Below are 12,565 nucleotides of genomic sequence, written 5' to 3'. Positions count from 1 at the left end.
ATTTTTTCTAAACAATATTTGGTTGGGGCTCAGTCAAGAATCCGTCAATACAAAAAATGGGTTCCACGGACCAACTGATGCATGAGCGGAGACACGTTTATTATACACTCATCATCTGTATCATTGATTTAGGGTTTCCTTGCAATTTTAACCAATTCCATTAATACAATTTTAAGAAACTATTACATTAATATGGAAATGTAAACTTTCTTGTACTGCTAAATCATTACATGTAGTGAGTATGTGCAACTTTTCTCTTATAATCTTAGCCATTTTCATGACATATAGGTATAATTTTCAAAAGTTTTGAAAATTAAAATGAAACAGTAGAAGAAAAACTGAGAGGGTTCCAGCATCCGCCAATGATTAGAAGCTAAAACATGACTTTTAATGAAAAAAATTTAAATAAAAAAAGTTTTTTACAAAAACATGTCAATGAAGTGGGAGAAGGAGAAGGGGTGACATAGGGGACGGGGATAAAAAGGACACAGGTCTTCGCGTTTCAAGCTGTAAAGCTCTTAGTCCTTCAGGAGACCGGTGTTCTTTTTATCCCCCTCCAATGAAATATGATAAACCATTCAGCACTACAAGTATACTATCTAGAATGGCTTAACGAGTAAGATAAGATAAGATAAGATAAGATAAGATAAGATATACTTTATTTATCCCGGAGGAAATTGCGGTATCACAGCAGCAGAACACAGATCTCGAACATGACACATATGATAACAAAACATTTGGAATGCTTTAGACATTGCTTTTCAGACATTTGTTAAACACCCCCATAGCTGTTGGAACAAACGATCTCCTGTATTTTTCCTTTTTACACCTTAGTTGTATTAGGCGATTGCTGAATGTGCTCTTCTGTTTCGCAAACAGTTCATAAAGCGGGTGTGTGTTGTTGCCCATTATAGCTCTGCACTTCTTCTTAATCCTATCCTCTACCACCTCTTCAAAAGTCCCAAGCTGTAGGCCCACCGTCGCGCTAGCCTTCTTTATAAGTTTGTTGAGCTTGTTGGCGTCAGCAACACGCACACTGTTACCCCAGCAAATTATTGCCGCAAAGGTGGCACTAGCCACAATGGATTGGTAGAACACCTCAAGCATTTTGCCACACACATTAAAAGACCTTAACTTCCTTAGGAAGTACAATCTACTCATCCCCTTCTTGTAGACCTTCTCCATGTGGCACTTCCAGTCTAGCTTGCTATCCAGGTAAACCCCCAAATATTTGAAACTGTCCACCATCTCCACATCCTGACCGTCAATGGTAACAGGTAGGCATACCTTCTTGCACCTTCCATAGCTCATCACCAACTCCCTGGTTTTCTTAACATTTAGTTCTAGATGGTTAGCCTGGCACCATACTACAAAGTCCGCAACCACTCTTCTATATTCCTCTTCGTCCTGGTCCTTCCCAATACCGCCAACTATCACAGAGTCATCCGAGTACTTCTGGAGGTGACAACGGTCTGATTTATACTGAAAGTCAGCTGTGTACAATGTAAAGAGGAATGGCGACAGCACTGTTCCCTGCGGGGCTCCGACACTGCTCAGTACACTATCTGATGTAGCCGTCCCCCACCTAACAAACTGTGGCCTATCCGACAGGTAGTCAATTATCCAATTCACAAGTCCCTCATCCACCGCCATTTTAATCAACTTTCCTCGCAGTAAGAGTGGCTGTAATGTGTTGAACGCACTAGAGAAATCAAAGAACAAAGCACGCACTGTGGTTCCATCATTGTCCAAAAAGGAATGTACTGTTTGTAGCAGAGACGCTACAGCATCGTCCACACCCAGTCCCTGCCGGTACGCAAACTGAAGAGCATCAGTATGCGCCATCACCCTCGGACACAAGTGAGCAAGTACTATTCTCTCCAAGGACTTCATCGCATGCGATGTTAAGGCCACCGGTCTATAGTCCCCCGGGGAAGCCGGGAAGGTAGTCTTGGGAATCGGCACCAGGCAGGAAGTCTTCCATAGCACTGGTACTCTCTTTGATTGTAAGCTCTGGTTAAAGAGATGCTGGAAGACAGTACATAACTCATTTGCACACACAAATGAGTAACTAAACTTTTGTTTTTTAAAAATAATTTTATTCTATAAGGAAAGTTATGAAACGCTGCAAGTCTCTTTGTTAAGGGACTTATCTTAACTCCCATTAAAAATTTGTATGTAAGTGGCTTCCAAACCCCTGCTTTTCCTTAGTTTATATGCCTCCATTCAAGTGCATTGATATCAGAACATACTCATTTGGAGTACTGATGCTGGCAGTGATGGGTCTGTTAGGGTGTTACGGGTCCAGTGTAGTGGAACCTTTGTGCTGTGATGCAAGGAGGGACCAGAGGGGCATGACTAAGTGCCTACCCGGACCGACCCTGGCTACACAGTGGCTAAATTGACTCCGTGAACCAAGGAGGGACCGGGAAGGTGGACCAGGTGCCACTCCGGGACCGACCTCGTGAGAGAGCAGGCGACTCCCACGGGACTGAAGGCTGAAGCCGACAGGGATGACAGATGAGCAAGGCTGATAGGCAGGCAGGCAATGCAGGTAGGCAGTCAGGCTTGGCTGGCAGACTGGCAGGCGGGCACAGCTGGTAGACTGGCTGGCGGGCACAGCTGGTAGATAGACTGGTGGGAACAGCTGATAGACAGGCTGGTGGGCATGGTTGACAAACAGGCTGGCGGGCAGGCATGATAGACTGGCTGGCAGGCACAGCTGATAGACAGGCTGGCGGGCACGGCTAATAGACAGGCTGGCGGGCACGGCTGGGACCTGAGGGCTGGAGAGAGTGTAAACACATAAACAACAACTTTGCACAGGCACCTCCATTTTGGAGGATGTGCCTTAAATAGGGGCAGTCTTCTGACCATTGGCCAGGGACTCTTTAGGTCGGCGTGCACGGCCCCTTTAAGAGAGAGGGAGTGAGCGTGTGCCCTTAGTGCAGTGCTCGGGGATCTGCGCGCGGTGCACTCACCCTGAGTAGACACAGCAGGAAGGCCAGAGGGAGGAGCGGGGAACGCCGGACCGGGGCCGCGACGGTGAGTGGATCAGCATCTCTTCCGGGCACTAGGCAGAGACATCGACACTACATAGGGTAGGTGCAGACAACCATGTATTCTCTCTTCCGAAAGAATTGGGCTGATTATGAAAATAACAATCTGATCAAACTTTGATCAGAGTGTGAGCATAGTGTGATCTGATTCACTCGTATGAAGAGAAGATGGAGAAAAAAAGTCTCCATCTTCTCCATTCTGTTAGTCCTAGGGAATTGCACTGCAGTCAGGTGTCATCCGAGTGCAGTTCGATAGTTTCCATTGTCACATTGAATTTCGTGGTCAAGTGCGATCCGAATATCAAATTTTGGATTCAGTGATTTTTCCTTTGGACTGGCTCGGTCAGTGGGAAAAATCTGACATGTACACGGATCCATAGAATACCATTGGTCCGAGTGCGATCCAATGCTTTGTCAGATTGCACTCAAACGAAAATAGAAAATATGGCCATGTGCACAAGCCTTTAGTGAGACAAAGGTGCTGAGCTGACCCTTTCACTGAAATCATCCATACTCCAAATGAATATGCTCTATTATGATTGCAGCTGAAAGCAGGCTGTCAGGGAAATATTGAGAAATATTGAAAATATTCTCTTGCTCCCCTTGTCATAGATATTGACCATTTCTCCCAAGCCTCTCTTCACCCCCTCCCTTATCCATCTTTTGAGAGCTGACAGTCCAGAGATGACAATATACAGTGTCTCCCTGCAAATTATCAACCACAGCCAAAATAGCTTACACAAACAAATGCCAGCCAAGAAGTGTTACAACTTAGTTAAAATGCGAGCATCTTGTCCATGGCAGACGCAGGGGGTGATTAAAACGCAGGATTACAATTTACGTGTAACTAGGAAAACTTGCTTCCTGAGCTTCAAAAAAAATCTCCAGACACTTCGACTCCGAAAGGAAATATGAAATATTGTAAGTTCCATGCGTCCGACAATAATGGGACCTATATTTTTAGTGATAGAATCAGCCAAGGAGCAATATGCGTATTCACTGTCACTGTAAGTGTCTGCGTAGAGCTGTAGCGCAAAAACACCAGGATAGCAGACTGCAACTATGCAATGTGTGGTCTCTATATGAAGGTAAAATCATAATAGAAACTATGATATCAATATGATATCACATATAAGTTCGCTCCAAATTCAGCCATTTGTAGTGAGCGTGGAAGATATTTTCCTCCATTTAAAATGGGCAAGGCACGTACCAAGGGACGGGGAACTGGACGTGATGGTGCATGCAGAGGCCGAGGTCGTGGGCAAGCTGAAATTGTGCCACAACAAACACCCACATCTTCTCGCTCGACCTTCCTGTCCCAATTAATAGGGGACCGAAGTACACCACTATTTAACACAGAGCATTGTGAAAAGGTTATTGGTTGGGGAGCAGATAATGCTTCCAGTCACTTAGCCACCACCCCCACCACCACCCTTTCTTCCACACGGTCAAGTCTTAGTAGCCGTGAGTCTGGACCACATATTCCTCACCCTGAGCCTCCTTCCTCCCACCATGCCGAGTGCCCGGAGACAACTGATCCCACACTTGGACACTCCGAAGAGCTGTTCACTTTTCCATTTCTAGATTATAGATTCGGGCCTCTTGCCTGGTTCACTTGAAGCGGGTCAAGAGGAGATCGCATGTAGCGATGCCCAAATATTTGAGCAGCCATGGTAATATGAAGGTGACAGCGAAAGCTGCCAGATCTGCTTGTCAAAGTACGCCGCCTCTGTGCCCATTTTAGAAAGTCAGCTACAGCTTCCGCTGCCCCTGCCATGTTTCAGCAGCGTTTGCAGTTTCCGGCTCACCGACTGGTGTGTGATGTCCCCACTGCAGATGTTGGGAAGGATTTGTGAGCAGAAGAGGGCAATTGTTGACTACCAGCATCAAGAAGTATTCAGTTCAGACCCCACACATCAGACCTCAGGAGGTCACAATCAAAGAGGATGCATTGCAGGTGGAGCACGATAAGATGGAGCAACGTGGATTGGGTGACAGTGAGGAAGAGGAGGAAGAACAGGAGCTAGTTTCATGCGCTATAGACGGTACTACCTGCACAACTGTCATACCGTCTGTTCAGATGGATGGCCTGAGAATAGGGAGGAGGGGAGAATGGTCAGTCATCCTCTTGGTGAGGACACGGAAGTCTTGCCTGTTAGCAGTCTGGCATGCATGGCTGAATTTATGTTACGCTGCCTTTCCCGTGACCCTCGCGTTCTCAAAATTTTGGATGACAGTCATTACTGGTTGGTGACACTTCTAGACCCACGCTACAAAGAGATCTTTATATCTCTTATTCCTGAGGTGGATAAGGTCCTCAAAAATGGGGCAGTATCAGAAGGTCCTTGTTGCGGAACTATTAAAAAAATTCCCGTCTGAAAACGCTGGCGGCAGAGGTCACAGTTCGTTGAACAACCAAGGAATACAGCCGAGAGAGACACAACTCCAATCCAGCAGAGGCAGGGGAACACTGACAAAGTTCTGGGAGAGTTTTCTCAGTCCCTCCCATCGCACAGGCCCTAAGGCGTAGGGTACTCTCACAAGGAGTGCAAAGTTTGGGAAGATGCTGAGGGAGTACCTTGCCGACCATACCAACGTCCTCCATGATTCCTTTGTGCCTTAAAATTATTGGGTATCCAAGCTGGACATGTGGAATGAATTGGCTCTCTACACCTTGGGGGTCCTGGCTAGAGATGAGCGTTGTTCTACTCGAACTGTTCGCCAATCTCAAATTCGAGCTGTTTTGGGCGGTGTTCGAGCCGGTCGGCGAACACGAACAATTTGAGAAAAATTCGGCTGTTCGAGGTTATGTTCGATAACTGTTCGTGCACCAAAATCATAACTGGATTTTTTCTCAGTAATGATGAAAATTAATGTTAATACGCAGTTTGAGTGTACAGCGGGGCGGGGGGAGGGGCAGGGGATGGATCTCTGCAGGAACAATGAAGATCTCCATTTTTTTTTCTCTTTCCCGCATTTGCAGTGGGGAGGTGCAATCTGTCAGCCTATCAGCAGCGCACACACGGAGCGAAGTGCTTTTTTTCACACAAGCAAGGGCATGTGTGATTGGCAGTGTATGTCACATGTCCTTGCCCTATAAGACCAAGCCATTTTCCCCGTCGCCACCATTTTCTCACTGCTGCAGCTGCGTGTTAGACGGCACCGCTGTTGCTGTGTGCGCTATACCTTGTTAATTTCAAGCCAATTTTCGCACAAATATACAGATAGCTTGGGAGTAGGGAATAGTTGTGATTGCAGTCCTTTTAAGGACTAGGTTACAGCATTTCCTACGACTTTTATCAAGCAGGTCTGTGCTCTTAAATACATAGATTGTGGGAGTAAAGACTAATTGTAATTGGAGTCCTTTTCAGGACTAGGTTACATCAGTTCCTATCAGTTTTTGCCAGGCAGGTCTGTGCCAGTGCTGTGCAAGTTTTTTTCACAGCATTTGGCTGAATCTAGCAAAGCTAATCCTTTTTGGCCTATTGCAGAGTGTGTTAGTCAGTGGAGTAGCCTATCTGTGTTGCAAGATATACCACCTGTGTATAGAATACCAATTTTTTTACTGCACCTAGTGAAGTAAAATCTTTTGGGCATAGCATCATTCTATTAGTCCATCTATACTGACCTCCATCAGGTTGCAAATTAAAAATAATTTTTTTCTGCATCTAGCTCTGAAAAAATATTTGGGCTTCTAGCAGTGTGTGGGACTTGGTCTATTAGTCCATCTATACTGACCTCCATCAGGTTGCAAATTAAAAATAATTTTTTTCTTCATTTATCTCTGAAAAAATATTTGGGCTTCTAGCAGCGTGTGGGACTTGTTCTATTAGTCCATCTATACTGACCTCCATCAGGTTGCAAATTAAAAATAATTTTTTTCTGCATCTAGCTCTGAAAAAATATTTGGGCTTCTAGCAGTGTGTGGGACTTGGTCTATTAGTCCATCTATACTGACCTCCATCAGGTTGCAAATTAAAAATAATTTTTTTCTGCATCTAGCTCTGAAAAAATATTTGGGCTTCTAGCAGTGTGTGGGACTTGGTCTATTAGTCCATCTATACTGACCTCCATCAGGTTGCAAACTGAATAAAAAAATTTTCTGCATCTAGCTCTGAAAAAATATTTGGGCTTCTAGCGGTGTGTGGGACTTGGTCTATTAGTCCATCTATACTGACCTCCATCAGGTTGCAAATTAAAAATAATTTTTTTCTGCATCTAGCTCTGAAAAAATATTTGGGCTTCTAGCAGTGTGTGGGACTTGGTCTATTAGTCCATCTATACTGACCTCCATCAGGTTGCAAATTAAAAATAATTTTTTTCTTCATTTATCTCTGAAAAAATATTTGGGCTTCTAGCAGCGTGTGGGACTTGTTCTATTAGTCCATCTATACTGACCTCCATCAGGTTGCAAATTAAAAATAATTTTTTTCTGCATCTAGCTCTGAAAAAATATTTGGGCTTCTAGCAGTGTGTGGGACTTGGTCTATTAGTCCATCTATACTGACCTCCATCAGGTTGCAAATTAAAAATAATTTTTTCTGCATCTAGCTCTGAAAAAATATTTGGGCTTCTAGCAGTGTGTGCGACTTGGTCTATTAGTCCATCTATACTGACCTCCATCAGGTTGCAAATTAAAAATAATTTTTTTCTTCATTTACCTCTGAAAAAATATTTGGGCTTCTAGCAGTGTGTGGGACTTGTTCTATTAGTCCTTCTATACTGACCTCCAGCAGGTTGCAAATTGAATATAATTTTTTTCTGCATCTAGCTCTGAAAAAATATTTGGGCTTCTAGCGGTGTGTGGGACTTGGTCTATTAGTCCATCTATACTGACCTCCATCAGGTTGCAAATTAAAAATAATTTTTTTCTGCATCTAGCTCTGAAAAAATATTTGGGCTTCTAGCAGTGTGTGGGACTTGATCTATTAGTCCATCTATACTGACCTCCATCAGGTTGCAAATTAAAAATAATTTTTTTCTTCATTTATCTCTGAAAAAATATTTGGGCTTCTAGCAGCGTGTGGGACTTGTTCTATTAGTCCATCTATACTGACCTCCATCAGGTTGCAAATTAAAAATAATTTTTTTCTGCATCTAGCTCTGAAAAAATATTTGGGCTTCTAGCAGTGTGTGGGACTTGGTCTATTAGTCCATCTATACTGACCTCCATCAGGTTGCAAATTAAAAATAATTTTTTTCTTCATTTATCTCTGAAAAAATATTTGGGCTTCTAGCAGCGTGTGGGACTTGTTCTATTAGTCCATCTATACTGACCTCCATCAGGTTGCAAATTAAAAATAATTTTTTTCTGCATCTAGCTCTGAAAAAATATTTGGGCTTCTAGCAGTGTGTGGGACTTGGTCTATTAGTCCATCTATACTGACCTCCATCAGGTTGCAAATTAAAAATAATTTTTTTCTTCATTTATCTCTGAAAAAATATTTGGGCTTCTAGCAGCGTGTGGGACTTGTTCTATTAGTCCATCTATACTGACCTCCATCAGGTTGCAAATTAAAAATAATTTTTTTCTGCATCTAGCTCTGAAAAAATATTTGGGCTTCTAGCAGTGTGTGGGACTTGGTCTATTAGTCCATCTATACTGACCTCCATCAGGTTGCAAATTAAAAATAATTTTTTTCTGCATCTAGCTCTGAAAAAATATTTGGGCTTCTAGCAGTGTGTGGGACTTGGTCTATTAGTCCATCTATACTGACCTCCATCAGGTTGCAAATTGAATAAAAAAATTTTCTGCATCTAGCTCTGAAAAAATATTTGGGCTTCTAGCGGTGTGTGGGACTTGGTCTATTAGTCCATCTATACTGACCTCCATCAGGTTGCAAATTAAAAATAATTTTTTTCTGCATCTAACCCAGCCAATAGTTTTGGCCTAATACCACAGTTTGGCCACTCAGCTCTGCTCGGTTACCATCCATTGTTTTTTTGTGCAAACAACTCCAGAGTTGTGAAATAGTTAACCACCAAAATGAGTGGAAAAAGGCCTGCTGCTGGTGGAAAGGGGAATAGGCGCGTTGGGAAGGGGAAAAAAGGTTGTGTCCGTGGGGTAGGTGCAGAGGAAAGACCATCTTCCAGCCAAACTAAAATGTCTACTTCTTTTAGCGGACAATGTGATAAGATCCGTTTCTTACGGCCACGCCAATCGCTACAAATTCCAGATGAGGCACAAAAACAGCAGGTGCTTCAACGGATATCAAGTGCTCCTTTAAGTGGGCTCTCCTCCACATCAACTTCAACATCACAAATACTCCAGTCCTCAAAGGTGTCACCCAAATCGTACTTGCTTCCTCACAGCTCCCAAATCTCCAGCTGCCCGTCTGAGTATGAGGTAGAACAGATGGTTGAGTCTGCAGAGCTGTTTACTCATACTATAGCCTGGGAATCAGAGGTCGACTCCAGCGCTTCTGTGAATCCAGACGAGGAAATGATCTGCACTGATGCCCAGAATCTTTATGAGTCGGATCCAGGACCAGACGCAGAAGGTTCTGACCATAATGTAGACCCTCATTCCCAAACTGTAACTCCTGTTGGTGGAGACAATGAGGAAGACGATGATAAGACTCAAATACCTGATTGGAGCGACAACTTTAGTTTTTTGTCAGGGCAGGAACAGGTTGGCTCTGAGGACGACGGGTGTGATAACACACAGGGTGATGATGATGAGGTCGGAGATCCCACTTACTGTCAACCCACAGTCAGCCAAGAGATGAGGTCAGCAGAGGAGGTGGAGGAAGATGCTAGTGACGACGAGGTCAGGTTGCACCTTCCTGGACAGAGACGTAGTACTGGAAGCACGTCAACAACTGCATCCTCAAACACAACTCTGCCTCTCACCACAAGTCGTGGTGGCTCTTCAGGTCGCATGGGTGCTAAGCCTTGCATAGCCTGGGCATTTTTTCAGATCGATAAAGATGACCCAACTCGTGTTATCTGTAACATTTGTCAGCAAAAGCTAAGTAGAGGCCAAAAAATACATAGTTTGAGTACTTCATGCATGAACCGGCACATGGACATGAAGCATAAGTTGCAGTGGGAAGCTCAGTGTGCTACAATGCGGCCTAGCCGGCCGGGCCAACCACCGTCTGCCATATCTTGTGCATCCGCGGCCTCTTCATCCTCTGTGACTGGGGGGACAGCAGTCACACCTGTTTTGGGGCGCAGACCTGCCACCTCTTTACCCGCAACAGCCAGCGTGATTGGCAGGTCATCATTTTCTTTGGAGGTGGTAACACCAGCTGGTCTTGAGCGCTGTCCGACATCGATAGCACCACCTTTGGATCAAGGCAACCTAACATGTCCGCCTGCATCTTCCTCACAGACCGGCAGTTTGCCGGGGACACCCTTATCAACCCCGTCTAAGCACAATAGCCAGCCCTCGGTCCCTCAGATGTGGACAAGTAAAAGACCATTTCCTCCTAGCCATGAGAAAGCTAAGAGGTTGAATTTCACCATCTGCAAGCTCTTGGCTACAGAAATGCTGCCTTTCCGCCTGGTGGACACAGAGGATTTTCGAGACCTTATGTCCATCGCAGTGCCCCAGTACCAGATGCCCAGTCGGCACTACTTCTCAAAGAAAGGTGTGCCTGCGCTCCACCAGCATGTCGCACACAACATCACCGCTTCTTTGAGAAACTCTGTGTGTGACAGGGTGCATTTCACCACAGACACTTGGACGAGTAGGCATGGACAGGGGCGTTACATGTCGCTGACTGGGCACTGGGTAACTATGGTGACAGCAGGACAAGGGGCTGCTGTCCAAGTCTTGCCGTCCCCACGAGTTGTGCGTCAATCCTCTTTATGTCAAAGTTCCTCCACTGCTTCTGCCTCCTCAACCTCCTCTCGGTCTTCCACCTACACCCAAAGCCTGTCTGGTCATGCCACAAGCTTTCTAACTGCGCAGAAGGGATCCTGCACACCTCCTTACTAAGCTGGCAGTAGGGCTCAACGTCATCAGGCGGTTTTTACATTGAAATGTCTGGGAAATGTGAGTCACACAGCTGAGGAGTTGTGGTCAGCTCTGGAGAACCAATTTCATGAATGGTTGTCTCCACTGGACCTGAAACCAGGGAAGGCCGTGTGCGACAATGCTGAAAACCTGGGTGCGGCCCTTCGCCGGGGCAATGTCACACACGTGCCTTGTATGGCTCACGTGTTGAACCTGGTTGTCCAGCAATTTTTAGCCCACTATCCCAGACTAGATGGCCTTCTGCAGAGGGCACGGTCGCTGTGTGCTCACTTCCGCCGTTCGCATCCCGCAGCTCAGCGACTTACATCTCTACAGAAGTCGTTGGGCCTGCCACATCACCGGCTAAAATGCGATGTGCCTACCCGGTGGAATTCAACTCTGCACATGTTGCAGCGACTGTGGCAGCACCGACAAGCCCTGGTGCAATACGTTCTGACGTATAGCCTGGGCCAACGAGATTCAGAGGTGGGGCAAATCACGCTGGAGGAGTGGTCTCAGATCAGGGACCTATGCACCCTTCTGCACAGTTTTGAAATGGCGACGAAGATGTTTAGTGCTGACGATGCCATTATCAGCATGACTATTCCGGTGATTTACATGCTGGAGCACATGTTAAACAGAATTCGGAGTCAGGTGGTGGCACAAGAGGAGGTGGAGGAAGTAGAGGAGGAGGAGTTGTATGCGGAAGGGCTAACATCTGCAAGGTCCAGACGGTCGGCAGCACCAAGGCGGCAGGCATGTGAGGGTGGGGGAGATGATTTTACCAGGGCGCATGGTAGCAGCCAAACTAGTGAGGAAGGTGCAGGAGCCCAGGAAGAAGTGGAGGACGAACTGATGGAAGACTCATCAGATGAGGGAGACCTTGATCACATTTCTGTTGTGCGAGGTTGGGGGGAGAGGACAGAGGAAGGAAGCATGATTGTTACCTCGCCACCAACACAACAGGGACTTGGTGCTCCTGGATGCGCAACACACATGAGTGCCTTCTTGCTGCACTACCTGCAACATGACCCTCGAATTGTGAGAATTAGAAATAATCCTGACTACTGGGTTGCCACACTGTTAGATCCCCGGTACAAAAGTAAATTTGCAGAAATTATTCCTGCCATAGAAAGGGATGCACGCATGCAGGAGTATCAGCAGAGACTGTTGCAGAATCTTACATGTGCTTTTCCACAAAATACCAGTGGTGCACGTAGTGAATCTCACAGTTCCAACTTGCCAACCGTGGGACCGTCAAGTGTTCAGCACTCAAACCGTAACAGAACCACAGTATCTGCTGGTAACATCAATTTTGCGGAATCATTTCACCACTTTTTTAGCCCATCCTTTGCAAGGCCACAGGAGACAAGAAGTCTGACACATAGTCAACGCCTAGAGATGATGGTACAGGAGTATCTCCAAGTAAACATTGAAGCCACGACTGTGTCACTGGACCCTTGCTCTTTTTGGGCTTCCAATCTGGATAAATGGCCGGAGCTAGCCACTTACGCCTTGGAGATCTTGTCATGCCCCGCAGCCA

Source organism: Phyllobates terribilis, unplaced genomic scaffold (assembly GCF_046119375.1).
Source record: "Phyllobates terribilis strain yellow unplaced genomic scaffold, ASM4611937v1 Scaffold_4__5_contigs__length_816908805, whole genome shotgun sequence".
NCBI classification, from domain to species: Eukaryota; Metazoa; Chordata; class Amphibia; order Anura; family Dendrobatidae; genus Phyllobates; species Phyllobates terribilis.
This window is presented reverse-complemented; position numbering follows the sequence as displayed.